Here is a 23,986-nt window from a genome sequence, read left to right on the forward strand (position 1 = left end):
CTGTGAGAAACACTGAGAAGTCCTTTTTAGTTTGATTTAAAGTAAGCTGAGATGGCCTTACTTACACTTCCATGGATTACAGTAAAAACCAAAATTAATGAAAACTTACAAAGCTGCCCCCACACACAGTAAAGAACTTAATTACAGAAGATTTTTCCACAGCTGCTCTGGCAGCAACACTCATAAATCACAACCAGCAAATATAACTGATTGCAGAGATCAATGTTTCAACTTCTACAGGATTTTTTCCATGCAAGCCTTTCTGAAAACTTTTTGCTCCAAGAGACACGTTGTAATTAAAAAATCAGCAATGAAATCCCAAACAATATAAAGAATTATAGCACCAATTAATTACAGTGCTTTCAAGCTGAAAAAAAGCAATTTGCTAATGAAAACCACCATCGCTTAACAGCAGCGTTAACAGCAAAAAAATTGTTGCAATAAATCACTCTTCATAAACATGGGCTTATATTGGAAGTCTCCCTAATCCAAATGTGTTACACTCAGCATATTAGCCAAGGTTCACCCCTCCAGGACCCACTATCCATATCCAAAAAAAGAAAATTATCACAGTCAATGTAAGCCTTGAAAGAGCCAAAGAACCCCTATCACATCTCACACATTAAATCAGCAACACAAAAAAAGCAGTTTATTTCTTAGTTACTCTGGAAAAGCAGACAACAGTGACACAATATAGGCATGCCCAGCACCAGAAAATAGCAGACAAGTCACTGGAAGTATCAACATTTATTCCTGATCACTTATATCTTCTGGACACTGGCTAAAGATGATATCCTAACTGGTCTGATATCCCATGGAGCAAAAACCACACAAAGCAAATAAAACGTTATAAACAACATGAAGAGTTGCAAGGAAAGAGAATACCAACCACGTGATTTTGTTTAGAGGAAAATTATGCAGCTACATTTTACAAAATCTCACGGAAAAGAAGAGATCCCATGCCTAGATGACAAAAATCCAAACAAAAAAATGAGGTATAACCCCTTTTTGACTGAAAGTCACCTTGAAAGAGCCTTGAGGCACAAATTTAGTTTTTCTCACACAGAATAGTTTGTGGGGTTGGTTTCACTGAAGAGCTAAGGCAGTGTGTGTTTTTGTGGAAAGAAATATACATTTAACATAAAACACAATTGAAATGATTCCTTTACACAGTAAAAGGTCCACAGATGGACCACTTAAAAGGCTTCAGCTGCAGAACACATCTGCAGTTCAATCCTGATCTTGACCCTCTCTATTCAAGTATAAGCATGCATTGCTTTTATTACCTGCATTTAGCCCTTGGGCATTTATTTAATTTTGCCCCTTTTTTTGTCTTCTATTCCCAAAGCAAACTTAAAAATTTCTGGAGTTCAAGCTGCTTTTCTTCAGCCAGGCCCGTGTTGCACACATGTCTTCATGGAGTATTTTTCTATTCAAAGTTGCAGAAAGGGCTGAAATTCCTGCTTCTATAGTTTTGTGAGGCTTTACCAAATTAAAAAGTCAAAATCACTGCTGAGGAGTGTCACAGTGGCTTCACCAGCCATGGATTTTTCTACAATAAAAAATTACTCCGGTTGTCCTGAATGTTTATCAACTGTTATTCCCTCAAAAATACATGTTACAAATCCCTGACACAGGATTCATGATGCAGATTAGAACATATTGTTTACAGCCCATAAACACTTTTTATTATAGTTTCATCATAAGGTAATTCCATTCTGTGGGGTAAATTAACATATTTTCCAGGGCTCATTAATCCTCATTTAATCACTCAGTGAACATGAACCAAACCCATTAAAAGGAAAATCAAGCCATGAACTCTTAATTTAAGCCACTATTTTACTAATTGCATTTATCTTTAGGAAATCCTTATATGTAATACTACAACTAGTTTTTCTCCTTCTTTATATTTAGTGTACAAAAAGGCCTTGGGATATAAACCATTCTCTAAAAGCTCTGTTCTCCCTGATCCTTGATTGCAACCAGTGCCAGTGGATTTGCAGGATGCAAAGAAGGATTGCTCTGTGTCCAGCAAAATCATTCTCTTATGGAACATCCACAGGCTATGTGAAAAAGGTCTTTTTATACATTCAAAACATCCAAGCTATAAACAGGGCTCCCTTTTGTGAGTTTATTGTGCTGTTACAAACAGATCCCACTGAGAGCTTCCAGGAGAATAAATGGACGTGGGGCACAGGCAGAGGGATGCAGGGGAAGCACCAGGAAGGGACTCAGTGGTGGAGTCACCAGAGGAGCACAAAGACATCACAAGCACTGACAAAATTCCCAGGCATCAAAAGCAAGGAGGTTTATGAGGAGCAGAGACTGAGGGAGAGAAAGATAAGGAATGAGAAGATGAATTGAAAAGTGACCTGAAGCACAGCACCTGAAGAGCTGAGCTGCCTGACAAACCCTTTGCCTGATGAAGTTGTGCATTCCTCACTTTTGCCTCTCCTTCAGGCACTGGGACAAATTTGCAACCATTTTGAAGTCAGCCTGCCCCAAAACCCAAGCAGATATAATTCCCTCACTAATTTAAAGAGAAAACAGAGAAGTTTAAGGATACCAGCTTGCCAGAGGCTCACACACCACCTTTCACAGGCTCTGCCCAATCTGCTTCTATCACAATTCCACTTTAAACCTTTTTCCAGGCTTCAAGATGAAATCTTACAAGAAATAATAAAGCAGCGAATGAAAAGTACCTTGAAACACGTACTGAGTAATACAAAAGAAATAGCAAATATTCTGGGACAGAGGACCAACTATTTCCAGCAATTCCCAAGGCAAATAAACTATTCCACTTGAGAGCTGCAGGAGGCGAGCACAGGCAACCCAGGATTTTAATTTATTTCAGTTCTAAACCCTTGCTTACATCTAGAAAACCCAGGATGGAAATCAAAGAAGCTCAACCAGATCCCTCTGACTTTTCCAGCTGTCCCACTCATTTCAGAAGTGTATAAGGAAACACAAAGTGTTTGTTGCAGAAGGCTGCTTATTCTGATAATTCTGCAACACCTCAAACACACCAAAGTTGCATGGCTAAGTGGCTGGTTTACTCGTAAAACAAAAAGGAATTGGAGATTGCAGCTATCAGTTAAGAAGCTGCATGCCTGAAATCTTTCTACACCTGCTAATTATAAATTAGAAAAAAAAAAAAAAAGGAAAAGCCACAAGCTGCTTCTGGACAACTGAAAAGCAAGTAAATTACTTTTTCACACACACTTAAAAAAGTGTTTTAATATTTAAGGTCTCTGTGCTATTAAGAGGCCAGTACACAACGCAGAATGAGAGAACTAATTCACTCTCTTCTAGCCAAAGGCAAGTATAAATAACAACCAAATAATAAATTAAATGAGGTCTAAAATGGGATCTATAATTAATGACCTTTCTGCTGACCGTTTCAGTGACAGTATTATTTTAAAAGCTACTTTCACAGACTGTCAGCTTCTAAGACGAGATACATTAAGTATGAAGTTAATTGCACAAATATACAAATCCACCAGTATTTTTTCCGACAGAAAAGCAGCACTACCAGACAAAAAGCACTGAAATGCCTTTATTATGTCAGTGCTGTTCTTTCCCATGAGTCTAAGGAACCAATTGCAAGCACTGTTGTACAAATCCAGCAGATTGTTAGTTTAGTTAGACCTCTTTCTAGCATTTTCAAGCAACATTTTTCTGCTATCTATGGAAATTAAAGATCTCAAGGTTCTGACTGCCCTCAGCAAAAATGCATTTTCCCCACCCAGAGAAATGAGTTTAAAAGGTAACACTGAATATAGCAGGCTACTAAACTCAAATCTGAAACATGAATCATTCAACATTTCCACTGAAACAGTAATTGCTAAGTTCTTTAGGGAAGAGATCAGCTCGTGGTTCAATGTTTATATAACTTTCAACACACTGAACTTCTGATCCATAGCACTCTAATTTAAACAATAACAATCCCTTTAAAATGGGCAAAGTGTGTACTCAGCTTATTTATGATCTAAAAGGAAAACACAGAAAAATGTCCACCTGAGGCTAACGTAAAACATCCTTCTCTGGTCTTTGCACTTGACACAAGCTACAATTTGGTTATTTTTGTGTTGAATATCATGTATCTCAAAAAGATACAAAGTAAGCAAGAGAAATGGTGGTTAAGAATTTCTATTTTTAACATACTGGTTTACTCAACTTAGAACAAATCTATAAGGCAGTTGGATGATCTTTTGTTGTAATGAAGATCATTTTGACCAAACAGTTCTGCTTCACATTGCTGTTAATGCATTTTCTGGACATGCTGAAAATACCAGCAACATATGGTTTGACAAAATTTAGGTTATCCTTTTTTCAAAATGGGAATCTTCTCCTCAGTACACCAAATATATCACAATAATGAATGAAGTACATCATCAGAAATACCTGATAAGTACAAGACAAATGTTTTCACCAATTTACATCAGCACTCCAAAGCAGCAGCTTTCCATACCACTCTGCAAAACAGAATTCTATCTGGGAAAGGGAGATTTTGTGCATTCAAACCCTTGTTCTGTCAACAGTGTGGAGAATGGGTAAGGGAAATTATCTGCCAGGTTTGGATGGGTTTATTTTTCTGTATGCCTCTCTGCTGAATTAGCATTCAGAACTCCTTTTCCTTTAACAAGTGATTACCACCAAGTGATTTTGGGGAAAAGGATCTTAAAAAAGTTTTTAAATGTAGACAGGGTTTCTGTCTACATTTAAAAACTACTTTGGCCATTACATTATTCGTCATTGTGTCCATTTATTTTCAAAAAAATAATTTCTCAAAGAAGCTGAACCACTAAGAAGCCTTCAGATTTGGCAGTGAACAAACCTAAAAACACAAAAAATGTTCTGTTTCCAGGGACAAAGCATCCGAATAAAAATAAATGTTCAGCATTCTTATGCTTCACTGACAATAAGCAATACACCATTATTATTCCTTTTTTTTTAGTTCACATTCAGTACCTATTTTCAAGTCTCTTTTTTTTTGTCAGGTGTTCAGAGCCCCCTTTTGTAATTCTGTGCTGCTAAACAGAGCTAGAAATGGATAATTCTGCCAGATTTCTGTGAAGGGTCACAAAAATAAAAACAGAATTAAAATATCTGCTTGGGTTTCTGGCAGACATGCTGAAGGCTGAGATTGCTGCTTCTTGGGTCTCTCACTTCAAGATTAATGCAGCTCAAACTAGAACAAACCTTGAAAGAGAGGAAACCTGCAGATAAGAAAGATTGCTTTCTGGACAGTGCTATTGTTAAGCTGATGGTGCCTTTAAAAACTGTCTTGTGAGTTTATAAAATTGAAAAATAAGCTAAAAATGCATGAAGAAGATAGAAAAACTCCAATCTGTGCTTTTTGATGATCAAGCTCTCACTAATCCTTGAAGAATGCCACAATCCTGTTATTTCAAGAACAGTGTAACTCTTCCTCCAACACATTAAGCAAAACTGTTATTATTTTTGCTATTTTAAGTTTTACATTATTCTTCAAATTTTTCTTTGATTAAAAAATGAATTCACTGTTTGCAAAAAGTGAAAAAATACTAACACAAACCTCGCATCTGAAAAGTCAATTCTACCAAGTTGTTTCATTTTTTCTTCAATTCAGCAAAAAATAAAATCAGAACAGAGGGGTTTTTTTCCTTGTTGTCCAAATTTCAGAGTCTTTGGAATAGGAACTAATCAAGTTTAAACCTTTCCTAAACGTACACTCACAGATTGGATATGGATTTCCAAAGTACAAAAAACTTATAAAAGCTGAATTTGTCTGTGTGGTAGATGTCAGAGGACATCTGAATAAACTGGGTAGGAAAAGGAGAATGAAATCCAAAATAAAAAACCAAAGTAAATGCAATTCAGAAAAAGAAATCATCCTAATTTCACATAGAAAGTAATGGGCTGTACTGGACCATGCATGTGGTAGAACTTGTATATTTATGGTACACTATTATATCCACAATATATCACCTCAGTGCCCAGTAGTAGCCAAAAAACACAAGGGGGAAATAACTAGAAATGAAGCAGAGACCAAAATTATTATCAGGTCAGGTGAACACCAAACTGGATTCAAGAGAGCCTGCACAAATACCTTTTGGAATTAAATAAACATATATGTGCTGATTCCAAGTACGTGTTGCTACAGACCAGGCTCAACAACTCTTAAAATCTCAGCTGTTATTTGCTTAAATGTATTGAAAGCTTACTATAAGGAACAAAAATTTTGAACATTTTGAAGACAAAATTGTTCCACCAAATAGGCGTATCTTCCCCACATCCTTTGCACAAAGGACACCACCATGCTTAGACCCACCTGTACTGTACAAAAATATTGCAGAACTTGGTAAAAAAGTTGTCAAGTTAATCCTTCAACATCCTAACAAAGCTGAGCTCATGAAGTTCTTTCACTTTGTGTTGTATTACTGTTGAAAATGAAAAAATACACACAGAGCCAGAAATTAACCCGAATTCCATATCTTAGCTTAAAGCTTCACTTCATTGGTTAAAACATCGGAAAGAGAAAAGGCACAGAAAGGATGAAAGCACCTCTTATATCAAGAAATACTTCATAAGTTGACTGGTAGGTACCCTAAGTGCAGACATGGTGTGAGAAAATCAAGCCAAAGAGCAACTGGTGAAACTCACAAAGCGAATTTCACCTAATTAACAATCCACTTGCATGCTCATTATGTCAGCCTTGTCCTGAAGGTGCTGTCCCTCAGCCCTCCATTGCCACACTGCACACACTGCCAGGCTCAGGTATCACAGATATCACACCCCAGATATGCACACAAACACTGCCCTCCTAACACATCCAGCTGCCACCACGGCTGTGTCTGTCTGTCTGTCTGTCTCACACCGGGGGTGCATGGAAACAAAAGAACCCAGCTCTTCAGGAATTCCTGCCAACAGCACTGCATCCTCCTTCTGCTCTGTGCCTGTATCTGCTATTAGGGAGAGATGAAAACTACAAACTCTGCGTGGTTCCACTGGTTCAACAGCTGCTGTGGCGTTCTTTTCAAGCTCTCCAAAGTAATTATTTAATTTAAAAAGCAGAATGCTTCTGCTTATGATGAGAAAAACAGTTATTACTTAACTAAAAGTGAGCATAGCTGGTTCCTTGGAAATTTAAATTAAGAAATTACTTCACCATTTGCAAAGGACTTTTTGCCTATTTATATCTGTTGAAACTCTCTGCCTAGATACTTTGAATTGGAAATAAGTTAAAAAGGGGAAAAAAAAGAAAAGAAAAATGCACTGGCAAAATCAGAACAATGAAAGACACCACCAAAACAGATACAATTACTTAAAAATAAATGAGCCTCATTTTTTTCTACCAAAAATTTAGCATTGTGAAATAATTTTTATCCTATTCTAAAAGTACATAAGCCAAGTTACAATGATTTCTTTTCACTGCAGTGTAAAGAACATACCTCTATAATGGTCACAATTTAATTTTTGTTCTGTTTTAGATTTCATATTGTAAAACAACTTCTAGAGTGAGAGATTAGTGCCACTTATACTTGAAACTTGTTAAACTATTGTTTGAAAAACGAGGTGTGAAAAGGTTTCTAAAAGCAGAATCTCTCACCAGAGCCCCAGCTCAGTACTTGGATATTTTGCAAGGGAAAGCCACAACAGATTTAGGTTTTAAACAGATTTTTTCTGTTACTCTTACCTTGCCCATTCTTTGTATTAGTTGCCACTTTTGTGCTAAAAATGGGCTGTACACATCTCCCACCACCTTTGGGATAATTCCTGTCTACGCATTTCTCCATCTGTCCTAAACTATTGACAGTCTCTCTTCGCCTTGTTTCAACCACATCAATTGCACATCTGCTCAAACCACTTTCTGTATGACACAAAATTAATGTTTCACAGGTACAGCATTTGAGAACAAATAATTCTGCTTTACTGACCAAGTGTTTAATCTGGGATTGAGGAAAAAACACATCAAGAGCTTGGGTGAGGAAAACTTGTACTGATCAGAGATCTTGTAAGAGATCTCATTGGTGTTTTGATAGAAAATTTCTGTGGAAAAATTTGACACTTTTAAATTATTATGGGTTCAGGCAGAACACCTCATTACTTTCTCCCTGTAGCACACATGTAAATGCTTTCAAATTTCATCTGCCTCTTCAGGTCACTGATCCTGCACCATCTTATTCGAGTTTAGAACAGCAAATAAGTACAAACATAAGGCCTGGGAGCCCAAACCCTGATACACTGATGCTTTACTAGACTGAACCAGACTTAACTGAGCATGGAAAGGGAATTTGTGAATCAGAATCTCAGACAGAACGTTCAGGCAGCTCTTGGGTAACTCTGACATCAAGCTGAACACAACCCTTGTGAACACCAAGTTTTCCAGGGTTTTAAAGCACAATTTCCAGTGCTCTTTGCTCTGGCCATTGTTAGACCTTCTCCAAGCAGAGACCACAAATTTAATCACTCACTGCTCAGACACCACTTTGCTGCTCCATCTCTGTTCTAGGCCCAGTCGAGCCCCCAGAGAGGAAAAGGAGAGAGGCAAGGCCATAGAACAGCTAAAAACCAGTCAAAGGTATTAAGTGAAGAATCTCCTTCAAGTTCTTCAGCAAGTTGCCACAAAGACATTCTCAAAACACTTCACCCACATCCCCCATGCCATCCTGCACTGCCTAAGTACCATCAAAATAGGCATTCTCCAAGATTAAATGCCTGCATCCACAAGAACTGAATGGCTCACTCTTATCAGAACTGTCTCCAGTGGTAGACCAAAATTTTTAATGAATGTTCGAGTATTAAAAAAACCCAATTGTTTAATAACAATATATTCAGCCATACTTTTCTTGCCATGGCAACATTTCAAAACAGTAAAATATTGACAATTTCTACATGAAGGAAAAAATAGAGGGGCACATCTGGTTGTCACATACACTTCTATGACTTTGTAGAAATTCTAATCCTAAATCTACCATGGAAATTTCTTCCTTTGGTGACACAGACATGAACGAGAAATGAGAGTTGGTAGAAAATTGTCTCACTGCTGCATGGCAGGAGCTGTGATGCAAATTCCCATTTTTAAAATTTCCCTTAAACCATCACTTCTCCAGTGGTGTCCCTGAAAGGTTGTGCACTTACTGGTGGCTCCCAAAAAGCAAAATATCCTTCTCCAAAGGCTCCCATGAAAGGCACAAGCACACTTCCAGGGGACCTGGGAAATTCCTTGTACATCCACTGAAATATTTTGCATATCCAAGGTTGGGTTTATGGAAAAGAAGCATTTTCAACTGTAGGATGAACATCTGTTAGCATTGAAAAATATTTTTCTCTGCATAGTCCCTTTAATGGCCCCCCTGCCAAGCAGAGAAGAATGCCCCAGGGAAATACACAGGACACTGCTCTTGGAAGTGCCACAGTCATTTCTGCCAGCCTAGGGAGGGCTATTTTTCAATTTAAAGTCAGATTTCAAAGTCTTATTCTCTGTAGTATGACTACTCAATACATTTCCATTTATTATTTAATTTGGGATGTATTTGCAACAAAGAACTTCTACAATCTGAATAATGTTTTGTACATTACTCTGGTACAGACTAGTTTTTCTTGTAATCTGATTTCATTCTTTCCAACTTGCAAATTGAAAAAGAAAAGCTGTCAGGGTAGATCATAGTTGGCATGTCACTTTCGAAATATCATTTACATTTTTCTTTTACATACATCTTTAATAGCCAATTTCCTTTTTTCTATACATATTTTAGTGTGAAAATATTTGCCATAAATATTAAAATATGAATTATCTGCACAGCCATGTACATAGCTTACAGAATTACCTCAAATTCCATCTATTACTCTTGTACTTAATAGCCAACACCCCTTTTTGCTATCATATTTTAATATTAAGTTGCTTCCTTAGCTGTGCACAGAAAAATCTCAGTGCCTTCATATACATATATATATACACACACATAGACATATCCTCCTAGAGCAGAAATTAAATGAAACCCTAGTAAGTTTTGGGATGTTTAAGTATTGATAAACTAAAATTGAAAACACAGTCTAAAGCATAAATAGTTAAATTCAGCTGCATTCCGAAATTAAACATCTTGTAAGGTATTTTAGAAATTCCCTTTAATGCTAAAAAAACGACATTGGGAAGTGGTGACCAAATACTTGTAAATCACTTGATGCACATTTGCAACTCCTCAGCTTGGCAGCACAGCAGAAAACGCACACAAAATGTTTAGTGTTGATCCAAGCTGCTGGTTGTGGTTCCATACTCTCATGGCTGAATTGGAGATGACAGAACTAACACAGGTGAAAAAACTCAACTTAGCCATTGTGACCAAGCTGTGAGACATACCCTGCATGAATTAATAAATGATGTCTGTTTGCCCTTAGTATCCTACCAGGCCATACGCCAAGGAGTGTAACAAACCAGAAGACAAAAGCAATGAAATTACACTAAATTTTACATGCTAGGGACCAATGACACTGCATTTGTGTCTTCTCCCATGCAGCCCAAAGGAAGAGTCATCACCCATGGCCTGGTTTGGGCTGCTCCCAGCAATAACTGTTCATGCAGAGGCCTAGATCTAAAATTAAATTTGAAAGACAGAGCACTGCTGCACTGTCTGACATTTCAAGTTGTGCAGGGGGATTCTACCTAATTCACAGATTAAGCCAGGCACCAAAAAGGGAAATTAGAGAGATCACTACACTTGGCAGGTGGCTGCTTCAGTTTGAAGCCAAATGCTAAAAGAGTCTCTGAATAGAAATATTATATCTTAAATTACCAAGCCTTGAAGAACGCCCTCCATTTATGACACCCAGGTTGGAGCTTGCCCTAAAGATGGATCACAGATCCTTTAAAAAAGAAGGGTGCTGGTTGTATTTTCAAGCTGAGATAATGTCAGTGCTGCTGCTGCTTCTGTTTCTGTCCTCTTTTGGTTTTGTTCAGCAGCTCACTGGCTAGGTCAGGCAGTTTTATCCCTTTCAAATCCCAAAGCAAACCCAGCCCACTGATGACAACTATTGCTGCATCCCACCCCCAGATCAAAATGATGAAGCTTTCTGGCAATCAGGCTTATAAGCGCTCCAGTTCCTTGCAAAATCTAGTGGATTTTTAAAAAATGTGTGGGGTCTCCAAGAAGAGAGACAGTGAGCATCTCAACTTAATACATAGGGTAATTAATTGGTCTCTACCAAAGGCCAATCCAAGAGATGGATTTCCATGTGTGGGTTAGAGGATGGAAGAGCATCATGAGCATTCCTCAACTGGGAAAGAAAACCCAGAACACCAGACTACAAGAAAAAGCAAAATGCATCCTTGCTGTTCCTTGTAGAATTATTCTTAGTGCTACATCTGCCCTTCCCTGGGGACCCCTGGGCAGTGGGAAAGATGCAAATGCTGAGCCTTTGTCACTGCCCACGTTCCCTGGGCTTACAACAAACCCCAGAGTTTCAGCACTCAGGGGGCCTCCAGTTCAAATGCTGAGTGACCCCTCACTGTGATGCCTGCGAGGTTGTGGAAGAGTTTGTGAGGATTTCACACCTGGAAAAACCTGCCTGCATCTCCACTGTTTGGGAATTTTTGGACCGTAACAAGAGAACACAGGACAGAGTCACTTGAGGTCATTGATTCCAACCTCAAAAATGCAAAAATACACATAACAGATGCCAAGGCAAATAAACTCAGCAGGAATAATCACTGCTGTCGGCAGGACTAAACATTTCCCCCCAGATCTTGCAGGAAAGTTGACAACAGCGAAATACACCAAACCCCTCCATGTGAGCAAAACAGAGCCCTGGGAAAGAGCAGGACGAAGCTAAAAGTACAAGAGCTCATTGTGATAAAAGTGCTAAAGCAACGAATTATTTTTCACATTGCCAAGTGATTCTCACTACATCAAAGGCGTTCTTTTGAGAAACTTCCACTGATGAAATTTCCTCCAGGTCAGCTGCTTGCTTCAGGCAATTTTATCTCAGCCCTTTGCCCTGGAAGGCCTCTGGTCCCAGGTTTTTGTGTGCTGGTTCATCCAGTGTCTATATAGCAGGTACAGGAATTTGTCCAAGCAAAGAAGGAAGGGTCAAGAGTTTAAGGAGCCAGTGCTTATGAAGTCACATCTCAGTAGTTTGCTGTGCACAAAGACAATTTTTAAGCATCAGCCTTGATAAAGATTTTGAGGGAAAGCTTTGAAAATCCACAAAAGAGCTACAACCTTAAAAAGGAGACTTGCAATCTTAATTTTGTTCAAATGCTTTTGAAAGGCTTAGTTACCCACAAACCAATCGGTGTATTAATATATTATTTAAAGGTCAATAATAAGACAATACAGAAATCATATTAAAAAGTACACCATAAAGACTGAAGAAGTTGTGAATAGCGACATAGGACAAAACACACAAGATGCAACAAGGAGAGGAGGAAGACACTGACCAAAAAAAAGTTAGAGAATATATATATATATATATATATTCTTCATCCCTTATGCCTTTTCAGTGTTTAAACACACGGCTGAAAATGACTTACTAGGTTGGAAAAGCTCCAGCTTCTCTGGTGGCATGGCACTCAAAACAGCAGGTGGTTTATGGTCCATTGAGCAGAATGAGGGGCAATGCCCTCCTCCATTTCCCTGTATTCAGACTCTGCTTCCTGATTATGTGCACGTTCAGTCTCGGAGTAAAATTCCACACGCTCCATAAATCTTGAATTAGCTGTTGTACTGGAGGGGCTTTTTTATTACTGTTAGAAAGCTCCCAACAAAGCTGTCAACAATAGCAGGCCACCGAAATATTTCTTGTTATAAAAAAGGCAGGAGAAATCTAGAGGCATGACTGTCTGGTAATAATTTTGAGCTGTGGCTGTAAATTGCTCCATTCATTACACTAAGTTGAAAATTGCACCGACTGGATGAGACCTCAAGAAGACTCCCATAGAACTTGCAGAGAAAAATGGGAATCTCATCAGTGACTACCCAGTAACTTCCAGTGCAGGAGTGGGGGGGGAATATGTTTGCATAGAGATATATAGAAAAAAAATACCAAAAAGTATAAACTCAGGCATATATGTGCATATTTTATAATGTCAAGCTGCTGGGCTTTCACAAGAATCTTATTATAGCATAGATGACTCTGCTGGCTGCATTCAGATGTCAGATTCACAGCTAACAACCTAAATTAATTCAACACAATTCATGCCTTGTCATTCTGTATTTATTAATTATCTCGGAACAGTAAGAAAGAGTGTACTGAAACGTGGGAGAGCAGTAATTTGTTCTGTGAAATATGAATGGTCATTTCCTGTGAAATTTGCTTGTAAGCTGTTCCAATGAACTGCACACATACACACATAGGTCCTCTTGCACAACTGAGAACTGACAAACCCAGGGCAAAAGATTGTGCAGCATCAAACACAGGAATGTAACCCAGACCCCATGAAGCAGCAGAAACCAAAGCATTTAATCCACAAAGAGAGCAATGAAGTCAAGGATGGTGTCATGTTTATGCAGAAACAGAAAGTCTTTTGGATTTTTTCCAATTTGAAACAAAGACACTTATCCTCGTCTGATAGATTCAAGCAAAGGCAGAGAAAATTTCATTCTCTATTGGGTTTTGGGTGATTTACCAGTAGCACCTTCAAAAGCTGTACACTGTGTTATTAAAAAATAAAATCTTCACTGTCCATGTGCACTGTGCAAGGGTTCTGCTATAAAACAGCCTGCTATCCAAAAGGGAATGTTGCTGGGAGAGCAGGGAAGAGGCAGTGCTACAATATTTAATTTAACTGGCTGTGAACAAGCACTGAAGAGCCATGGGGAAGCATCAAGGAGCCCAGCAGAAATCAGGGTTCAGAGAGTGGGTGACAAATTCACAAAACCCCAAGGAAGCAAAGGACACTGAGTTGCGCTGACCAGCAGAAAGCAGAGCACACACTGTCAGTGTGCCAAATGAAAAGCAATGAACCTGGCAGGCTTTTTTGTCCCAGTTTTACCTGGGACATCCCTGCAATCCTGGAAGCAGCACAGGAAGATACAAGGAGTGGTCAGAGAAGCTTGTGTCACCAGAAACTGTTCAAAGGGAAGTGCAGCAATTCGGGATTTTGAACTTAAAAAATGCCAGAGGATGAGAGGCCACAGAACACTGCATCTTCATTTCTCAAACATCCAGGAAACTCAGCTTCTGGGGAGTTTCCACATAAAACTTCCCTTTATATAATGTTTAAAGCAATGCAAGGAGTTAAATAATTTATAAACTTTAAGTCACAAAACACAAAAAGTAGGACAACGCTCGCCTTTGGTAGTCATTCTCTTGACTTCATTTTTTTCCCAATGGCACAACTAGCTCACAAAAGGGGGAATACAAAAATTCATTTGCTGCTGAAATTCCCTTTTCCCCACATTCTGACTACAGAAAAAAACATTTAAACTCAAATGTAAACAAGATTATTTACCAGTAAAGTCGCATTACCCATCACCACATACTGAATGCTAATCAGCCTAGGAAGCATCCTAGGGACTGCTTAAAAAGAGAAATCAAGACTTGAAACATTTTAAAGAATTTCCTGTGCATGCCATAAACACAAAAATGTGATGAACAATGGTCAGGCACAAAAGATGACAGCCTGTCCCCTCATATTTCAGTAGTGACAAGTCATGAGGATCAGTGACTGTCTCAGCCCTGTGGTCAGCTGAGTCCCTGCCCTAAAAGGCTTGGCATCTCAAAGGGCAACAAAGTGCAGCTGCTGAAAAGGAGATGGTTTTAACTTGATAGGTGATCAGCTGTAACATTTCAGACTAAAAGGGTTCACTGGGATTTCATTATCCAGTCTGCTGAGTAGTGTCTCAAAAATCCAGTAAGTTTTTCACACTCCATTTTACAAATAATTATGACCCTCACAAAGGGAAGGCAATGATCCTTTTAGTTTTACTTGGGGGATACCTGCAAATCTTAAAGCAGATTCAAGGCATACCTTTCATAACAAATTTCTTTTGGTCACCTCAAAGCATGGCAACCTGAATACAGCAATCTGTTAAGAAACCCAGGTCCATAGGAAGGAGAAGACTTTGACATGATCTATAATTAAGTTACTTGGCCTTGGTTCACTGAGCCTGGATTCCCATAAAAAAAATCTGAAACACTTTAAACCATCACAGTTCAGAAGTTCCCTTCATACAACCCAAGGCTTCAATGTGGTTGGTCTGTGCCACCACAGAAATCTGACCCTGCAATTTGCTTTCCAATGCTGGAAAGATCTTCAGGCAACTTTACCCATGTTAATAAAGCAAGCACAAAGTGTTTAACGGGATGGTTTACCCATATAAGAAACTCAGTGCAAAGCTCTACCAAAATAATTAAAAATGTTCAAATATATAGGATTATCATTTAGGCTTTGTCCTTTTTATAAAAAAAGTCATCTTAAGGTGGTTGTTGTACACATATAAAACCCTTAAGCGCTTAAATTTTAACTCCATTGTCTGAGCATAAGCTCTCTAAAACCAAGATCAGCTCTCAAGATGAGAATCTCAGTGCTCCACGTTGACCACAGCAATGGATTTCAAAAGAAGAACATTTGGGATTTAATTTACTGCAGCCCAGCTATCTCCAGTCATGCTCTGTTCACAGGCAAGTTTGGGCAGTGCCTCCATTCCATTTCCTGAATTACAGCACATTACACATTATGTAACTAACATTTCTCATCACATGAATAGAAGCTCCTCATTAGTGTTCCTGTTAATTTGCTCCTTTTTTAAACACTTCATATGCTTGCATAGAACTAAAAATTAGGATCAGGAGAACCTGCCAACAGTTCAGTAAGGAGCTAGGAGGGGAAATGCAAAAGTGGGCTGCTTCCACAGGAAATCATCTGCCACCTGCATGAACACAAAGGAACAGACACGAATTCATGTTTATTCCTGTGCTCAGCACAGGTATCATCACTGAGGCAGCAGAGAGGTAAAACTCTCTATATAAGGAGTCATTTGAGCCACTCTTCTGCAATTTGAGGTAAAGTGGAACTGCAAACACAATTAAAACCATGTCGGCAACAGCAGTAGTGTCAGTTAATTTATGCAGTGTCCTGGAATTTCCTTAGAACAGCAAAGAGGCCATAGAACTGCAGTCACAGTCTCATTCTACAAACAATGCTTTTGTTTTGGGGAGTCACATGTGCCTATTGTACTCGCTGCTATTTTGCAAGTTTGGAAAATTAAAAAAACAGAAATGGAATATTCTGCTACAGTTTTAATTTTTAAAAAATTAAAATAAAAGACCCCTAACAAATGGAGTTTCCTTCCTCTGGAAATCACTGCTTCAAATTGAATCATTAAAAAGACTAACAGAAACCATTATCAGCCTCACTGTGGCAGAAATGTGCTTACCACTGGTTTTACTTATGCAGATAAATGATGGGCACTGGCTCTGGAATTGAACAGCTCATGACAAAATGGCCTTGGCTATAACAATATAAAGGATGGTTATAAAACTGCTGGAATAACCATTGCTCCACCTAAACCAATGTGATGGATTGCTGCATTCCCCATGACAGTGTGGAAACAAGAAGGGTGCACAGCACAAGGCACCTGCTCCATCCTCAAACTCTTTAAGGTGTCAGCAAATGCTTCTAACCCATCTTTGACATAAAACTGATCAGTTTTGGATCCATACATGGTAATTAACCACAGCAGAACTTCCACAGTCAAATAGTCGCCATTCCCCTTTATCAGACAATGCAGATGCATTCAAATGAAAAGGATTCATGTTTAGCACATTGACATTTCAACAAGAAAATAAATACCAAAGGGCTTCTCTCCATTTACTCAAAGTAACGTGCAGCAGAGAGGGGATTTCAACCCAGTGACACCAGCTCAAAGGTCAACAATGTGCTTGCAGAAGCTAAGTGAAAAAAAAGCCATATCCTCTACAAAATTACTCCTACAAATGCTGCCCCTACCACATTTTAGGAGTGTATTTTTCCCCAAACACTTGGTTTTTCACTTCATGAGAAACCTCTGTGAATTGGCACATAGAAGAGACCCTACTGCTTAAGCATGATGATTTTGACATCCTTACCTGGAAATGCATCATTTATTTTGCCAGGGAAACCTCTCCATCTGCCTGGGGGAAATTTGCATATGGAAATAAGCGCTCACTTTTTACTGAGCTCCTTGTTCTTACACACATGAATTCAAATTATTAACAAGTCTGAGACACTAATAATGAAGTGACTCAAGATAAGAAAATACAACACTGGAAAATCATCTCCTGCAGGAATTTGAGGTTTTAAATGAATATTGCTATTCATCTGGGCAATGGAGACAGCACCAACCACATTTTAATCATTACTCACCAGCCTCCTTGTCCTCTATTACAATTACTTATTAACCTAATGTGAAATGGTGGGAGCTTAGTTATATTTGAGACAGAAACTGCCTAAAAATACCTAGAAGCAAAGTGCTTGCACAATTTCCTCTTGTATTATGCATTTTTCCATCGTGCCAAAAGCAGGATGCAATATTTTTCCTTCTGTAAAGCACACAGAATATAATGTTGATATCTCTGAATATCCACTGGCATTGCTGTTATTTTTGTATTCTACTGTAAAGTAACAGAGCAGATTCATTTCACAACTAGGGAACATTTTAGAAATTCCTTCCTTTGATATGATATCACTCTTCTCCTTTTTCCCCTTCTGTGCCAGAGGGTGGGCAGAACCAGGACACTGCAGGGCATCCCTTGGATGCAGGACAGACATCCCTGTAAATACACTGTACCTGGCTCATGACAGAAACCTGAACACACTCCAGAATATTTCCTGTTTGACCTCCACATTTGTTTCTCCCTTCTAAAACGAGAAGGAAAAAGCAAACCCAACCAAACCTAAACAAAAACCCCAAGCACACACAAATAAACACCCGGATAAACAGAAAGGATTCAAATAAATAGTCAGCAAAAATAAGTGTTTCACAGACTGAGTCCTGTGAGGAGGCTTCAAATCCAAGTCAAGAGTTGAGAAGTCAATTGACTGAAAATTCTTAATTATGATATTTATCCCCTTTGAGTAACAACACACTAATTCTTCTAGGTAAGAAAGGCAGATGGAGGCACTCTCCCAGCTTAAGTTTTCTGCAGCTGTAACTCTGCATTCCAATTAGATCAATGGAGGCTCTTAATCAAGATACAGAGTAGAAAATTTTAATTACACACAGAAAACTCTAAAGAACGTGGCTGTTTAATCTACTATGTGGTACTTTAAGAACATGAACATGTGAGTTGATTTATCAGGTGCCAAGATGTGAACTTAATGAGCCAAAGCAGGCTATACCACATGCACATGATGCTATTTTCTGCTGTCTCACACAAGTGCTTTCAGCTATTTTATATCAAATGCACACAGAGAAACACTCTTCTGAAAGCAATATGCCAATTTGAAGCTCAAAACTGCAGCATCTCCTGTGCACTGGACCTGAAGTAACACAGCTGACACCAAGAAAGGTATTTTTACTTAGTGCTAGCTTGCACACACCTGTATTCAGTTAACAGCATTTCAGTCCTGAATATATGCGTCATCCCTAAAGCAAAAATTTACTTCTAAAATCTGAATATCGTTGAATATCCTATGGTCCAGCTGCAGAAGAAATAGGTTGGTAACATGGTTGTTAGCAGCACCCTGAAATTCAAACAAGCAGGGTGAGCTTTAGCAGCAAAGTCTGTCTCCAATTTCACCTTTATTCTGCTTTGCAGATGTGCCAACTGACTCTAATGGGAAAACAGTAAACAAATGCTGGCTACGTACAACAAAGAACCCCTTGATTCCCAGCACCTCTTGCAGTGACTGTGAGATGATTAATGAACATAAAATTGTAAAACACAAGAAATCAAGTTATTCTCAGAATTGAAAACAACAACAAAAAAATTACTGGAATGCGTAAAGAAGCAGAACTGAGAAAAACACACATAGCTCCTTGAATCTGTGATCAGCAAATAAATAATCACAAAGCCAAGATACCATTGTGAAAATTCACAGAAGCCCTACTTAAAGACCAGATTTGCAGAACAAATTCCAAGCCCAAATAAGTCTCCACATTGCTTACACTTGGTGACTTCCTGGAGATTCTCTTCTCAATTATTTTCATTAGAGCCATTACTGCATACCTGTAACATCAGTCATTATCATTTTGCAATAGGTTGCAGAGGTGTCATGGGTACTTTTGGTGATGTTAACAGGCGCTTATTGGCACAAAGCAACAGAAAAAAAAATAAGGATGTTAATTTGCCCAAGCTGAAGGGAGTACTATATATCTACAAATATATCAGTCTCTTGCCTTCTCAGGAGAGGTTATTTTCACTTTGGAGTCAGAGTACCTGCTACTTGATGTCAATCTGTTCAACAGTTAAAAATGCAAGAACACAGTTTTACCTCAACCCTGCTAACAAATTGGCAAATGAAGCAAGAAAGGAGGCTAAATATTCACATAGTCCATGAGATGCTGTGAGACAGCAAAATTCATGATAAAAAATAGTAACAACAGCAAAACTGTCGTTTTCTTTTGGATGAGAGGAGAATGTCACCATGGACAATCCACAACAGTGATAACAGGACATACAGGAAATCCCTGGAGTAAATTAGTTATCTCAGATTTATGGGTTCCCAAAAGATGCTACTAGAAAATATGTGTAGAAAGCAGAGGATATTACTTAACAGAGTTAGAATAAAATTAAGTGCAAACACTCCTTGCTCAGCATTTACCATGCACATATATACATATACATTTACATATGTGCATTCTCTTAAATAAATACATCAATTTTTGGAGTGGGAAACAAGTACACAAAAAAAAAAAAAGGACAAGACCTCTTTCATCTCCTAAACAACACTAACACAAGCTTGGCAGTCACAATGTGCAGAGAAGAACCCAGCAGATTTATAACCTGTTCAATTCTGGCTTTTCAGACAAACACTGAAGTAAAATTGGGGTTTATTAAAACAAATGGATTATAAATACATTAACAAATGCTATCCTTATGAAGAAATATCTGCAATTAATGTATTAGAACATGGGATGTTCACTAATTTACAGCCAGCAAACACATTTGATATCCACAACACATGGTAGCAATTTCTTGACAACATTTGAACAGCAGTTTTTATCAGGATCCCTGCATGGGAGGACTTAAGCATCATCATTTACATTCTGCACCACTCAGGGAAAGTTGCCACCATATTTCCACAGCAGAAAAACTTCAGCATGATAAAAGAAATGTGTGGTTAAATATTTTTTCCATTTGAGCTCCATTTTGCCAAGACAAAGAATGGATTGCAAAAGCACAGCAGGCAGATGAGTACTGTGTTAAAAGGCTGCTGGCTCTACAATTATCAAAATTGTAAAACATTTGGTTTATCTTTTAAGGGTTTTCATATAAAACTGCCATTGGATTTCTTATGTTTGCTTTGCCAAAAAAATTACATATAAACAAACCATGGGTTGCCTATCTTGCTTAGACACATGATTAATCTCAAGCTCTAGAAGTAACTAAAAAATAAAATCAAAACCAGACACCCATTTAAGGAGAACTCAAACAGCTCTCTATCTTCTCTCCTCTCAAAAAAAAAAAAAATCCTCACAGAGCTGAAGAAAATCTTATCATTACGTTTATCTACAGTATTTTTTTTATTGACTATACAAAGAAATTCATCATATCAGTTCAGTGAAATGCTTTGTGGATGCCTCTTACTGCAACTGGAGGAAATGCCAACACATTCAAGTGTTCAGATTCTATTGTCACCCTGAAACACTGGCCAAGCACTTAAAAACATTTAGCACACTTAACCACACCAAAGCACAGCTCTTGAAATTCAGCAACAAGAAGTACTCCCAAATAAACACCAGTCCTCTGGTTCTCTGGAAAACTGAAAATTAGGAAGACTCAAAAACATCCTTACAAAAGAAGGGCACATTACTCTGCATTGGTAAATGGGTATGACAGATCTGGATATTTCTGCTCAATACTAAAGATATTTTGGGGTCTGGCTGCAATAGGAAGTCCTTGCCTTGTTGGTGTTGGTCTTCTTAATTTCCAATATTTCAGCATTAAGGGTTTTTTAAAAATCTGGAATGTGGGAAATATAATAAATCGATGCATGGAGAATAAAACATATGACATATCCTGTCATATAAATCCAATGCACCTTAACACTCAGGCCTACAAGCTCACAGGTGCTTGATGGCTACAAAGCCATTGGTGACAGCAGTGAAAGACAAAGTGAAAAATTCATGAGTGTTCACTGAAACAAATGTAAGGAACACACACTCCCCATCTTATTTCTTCAAGCAATGCTTCTTTAAATCTGTGATCACGTTCTTCTTGGAGAATGCATTCAGTCTGCCACTTGAATGTCAGGTAGTGGAAGAAATACAGCTAATTATCATTTCCATCATCACTCTTCAAGAGATTAACTTTTACTTAATGAAAGTATTTCTGAAAAATCTCTTCCAGACTCCCATTTCACTCACTACATGTGATCTGCTGGGCCCACTAAGGGTTCCAATTATCCCCTCTTTTATAGATGGCATCCTTTTGGATTAACTCCACATCTTTAACTCAGTGATTAATTTCAGCTAAAACTGAGGCATCTCCTTGCAGAAACATTCAGATGATTTGTTTTTATCCCAGCTTCATTCACCTAAGGAAAAACAGGGCTCTAAAATAAATCACTGAGAATGGAACAGAACGTACTTGAAGATCAATACAGAGAATGAATCAGTCTGTATTAGAGGAAAGCACCATCAGATAAGAGTTCTGAATTTTCTTTGGGATCCCAGGCACTGATAGAATCCAGTCACTTCTGCCATTGATTTGCTGAGCCCCAGGACACACCAGATGAAGCAGGAGGGTAACTCAGGATCTTTTCTCCTGACTTAATTTTTACCATCTACCAATGGCTGCTCAGCGTAATTCTCCAAAGTCAAAATAAGCCATCTATGACAACCACTGCTCCAGAGATCACTTTATTTTGGTCTAAATGCCATTGTACCTTTCAGAAAAGAAGCTTCAGTGTAGCTGTCCAAATAATATCAGCAAATTGTGCTCATTTTCCATCACACACAGAATTCCCACATAGACTGAATGTGGAAAAAGTAGTTAGTAATACTGCTGCTATCCAAGTACCTGACAAAGCACAGTGAATGGCACTGAATAAATACTCTCTCCAGCTATGGAAGTGAAAATTCACTTGGACATTTTTCTAACTGGTAGCACTAAGATAGCCCAAAAATAGCTAATGTTATGATTTTCCTATTCTTTACAGTAACTGCACTAAAACACCAAAATAAATTATGAGTGTTTCTCTTTCTAATAGAGATAAATAAAATCCAAGATCTTTCTCATCATGACAGCTGACAGGCTACAACTCAAACCTTTAAAAAAGCTGGAATCAGAACCTTTATCCCACAATCACAATGAAACTTCCCGTACTAAAGAGAAAGATGGTTTTTAAAGACAGATGTTGCTCTTTCAAGGTAAGCTCATGACGGCAACAAAACCCAGTGAGGCCTGAATCTCCCTGAAACAATCAGCATTCTGTTTCCAGCAGCATAAACCCCCTCATCTCACCTCTGTGTTCACAGAGCATCAACCCACTAAAATCATGCAAAATCATGGCACAGACTTGCTCCCCATCCTCCTAAGGGCCAAAGAGGTGTGGTACCCCAAGTCCAGCAGCAATGATCCATGTCACACCACCTCCTGCACTCCTGAATGCTGCCTGCTGCTGGGATTTAACCCCATGGCAGCAGCAAAGCCTCACCCCCACTGCCAAGGAGCCAAGGGCAGCTCCTCCACAGCCTACAGGCACAAGGAAGATCTCTCAGCCTGTTTCTGAATAAGTTCTCTGTTTAGAATCTGTACTTCGAGCCCCATGGACTTGATTCTGTTTTCACTTCGACTCCAGGAAGCTTGTGCCACTGTTTGGGGGCAGAGGAAATGGCAAAGTGAGTGCAACTCTTCCAAGCTAACACAGCATATATGTCAAATGACTGCATTTAGTGTCTCATATAATCTGCTGATTACTTTAAGGGTTTTAATGTGATTTGCTAACAGATTTTTCATAACACCTGAGCAGTATTGAGAGCACCCAAACACCAGGTTTACATAAAAAATGAAATTTAGCCTATTCACCCACCCCAGTGTCCATGGTGAAATTGTGTGCTGCTTCTCAAAAGTTCTCCAAGTCCATACCTACAGGGTGGTGTATGCACCTTCATTCTAATTGCTATCAGACTTTTACTTTGATTACTTATCTCAAACTTACCCAAACCCAAGGTTATTCAGTTCCACTTTAAATTAAGTGATTGAGATAAAGAATTAATTGCAATATAATTAGATACTTATAGTCAGTTAAATACTAATTGAAGGCCACACTTGAAACTAAATGCTTCTGATTTTTTCTAATGAAAAGGCAAACAAAAGTTTTAAAAAATATATCAGGCTTGCCATTATTTTTAAGCAGCTACTTTGTACATTTCTCTGATCTTCTTGCAAAAAATCTTTTTTTAGTATTTTCTCACAGAAATTGAGCACCGCTGATTTAAATAACAGGTATCTTCAAGTTACAAAAATTGCCTCTAAGGAAAGCACTTGCCCTGAAGAACTTTATGAAAATTAGACAGTATTATGATAATGAACTGAAAAAGAAGAAAGTGCAGTCAAGGTCTTCTAAGAAATAACTATACACTATGTAATTTTCTCAGTGGAGCCTAACTGCTTAACTTTCATAACCAAGCAGATGCAAAGAAGCACATGAACAACTTTAAACTGAAGGAAGGTAGCTTCAGACTAGATATTACAAAGAAATTCTGCCCTGTGAGGGTGGGCAGGCCCTGGCACAGCTGTGGCTGCCCTGGATCCCTGGAAATGTCCAAGGCCAGGCTGGATGGGGCTCTGACCAATCTGGGACAATTCTTACAATTCTGTGTAAGAAAGGCAAAATATATTTACTGTATTAAAGAGT

At 38.4% G+C, this 23,986-nt stretch overlaps 1 long non-coding RNA gene across 1 annotated transcript in view; it reads right to left on the minus strand.

The window, feature by feature from the left end:
• Positions 1-23,986, minus strand: part of LOC141728306 (uncharacterized) — a 232,446-nt gene that overhangs the window by 157,045 nt on the left and 51,415 nt on the right. The window lies entirely within an intron of this gene.

This window comes from Zonotrichia albicollis, chromosome 2 (genome assembly GCF_047830755.1).
Source record: "Zonotrichia albicollis isolate bZonAlb1 chromosome 2, bZonAlb1.hap1, whole genome shotgun sequence".
Classification (NCBI taxonomy): Eukaryota; Metazoa; Chordata; class Aves; order Passeriformes; family Passerellidae; genus Zonotrichia; species Zonotrichia albicollis.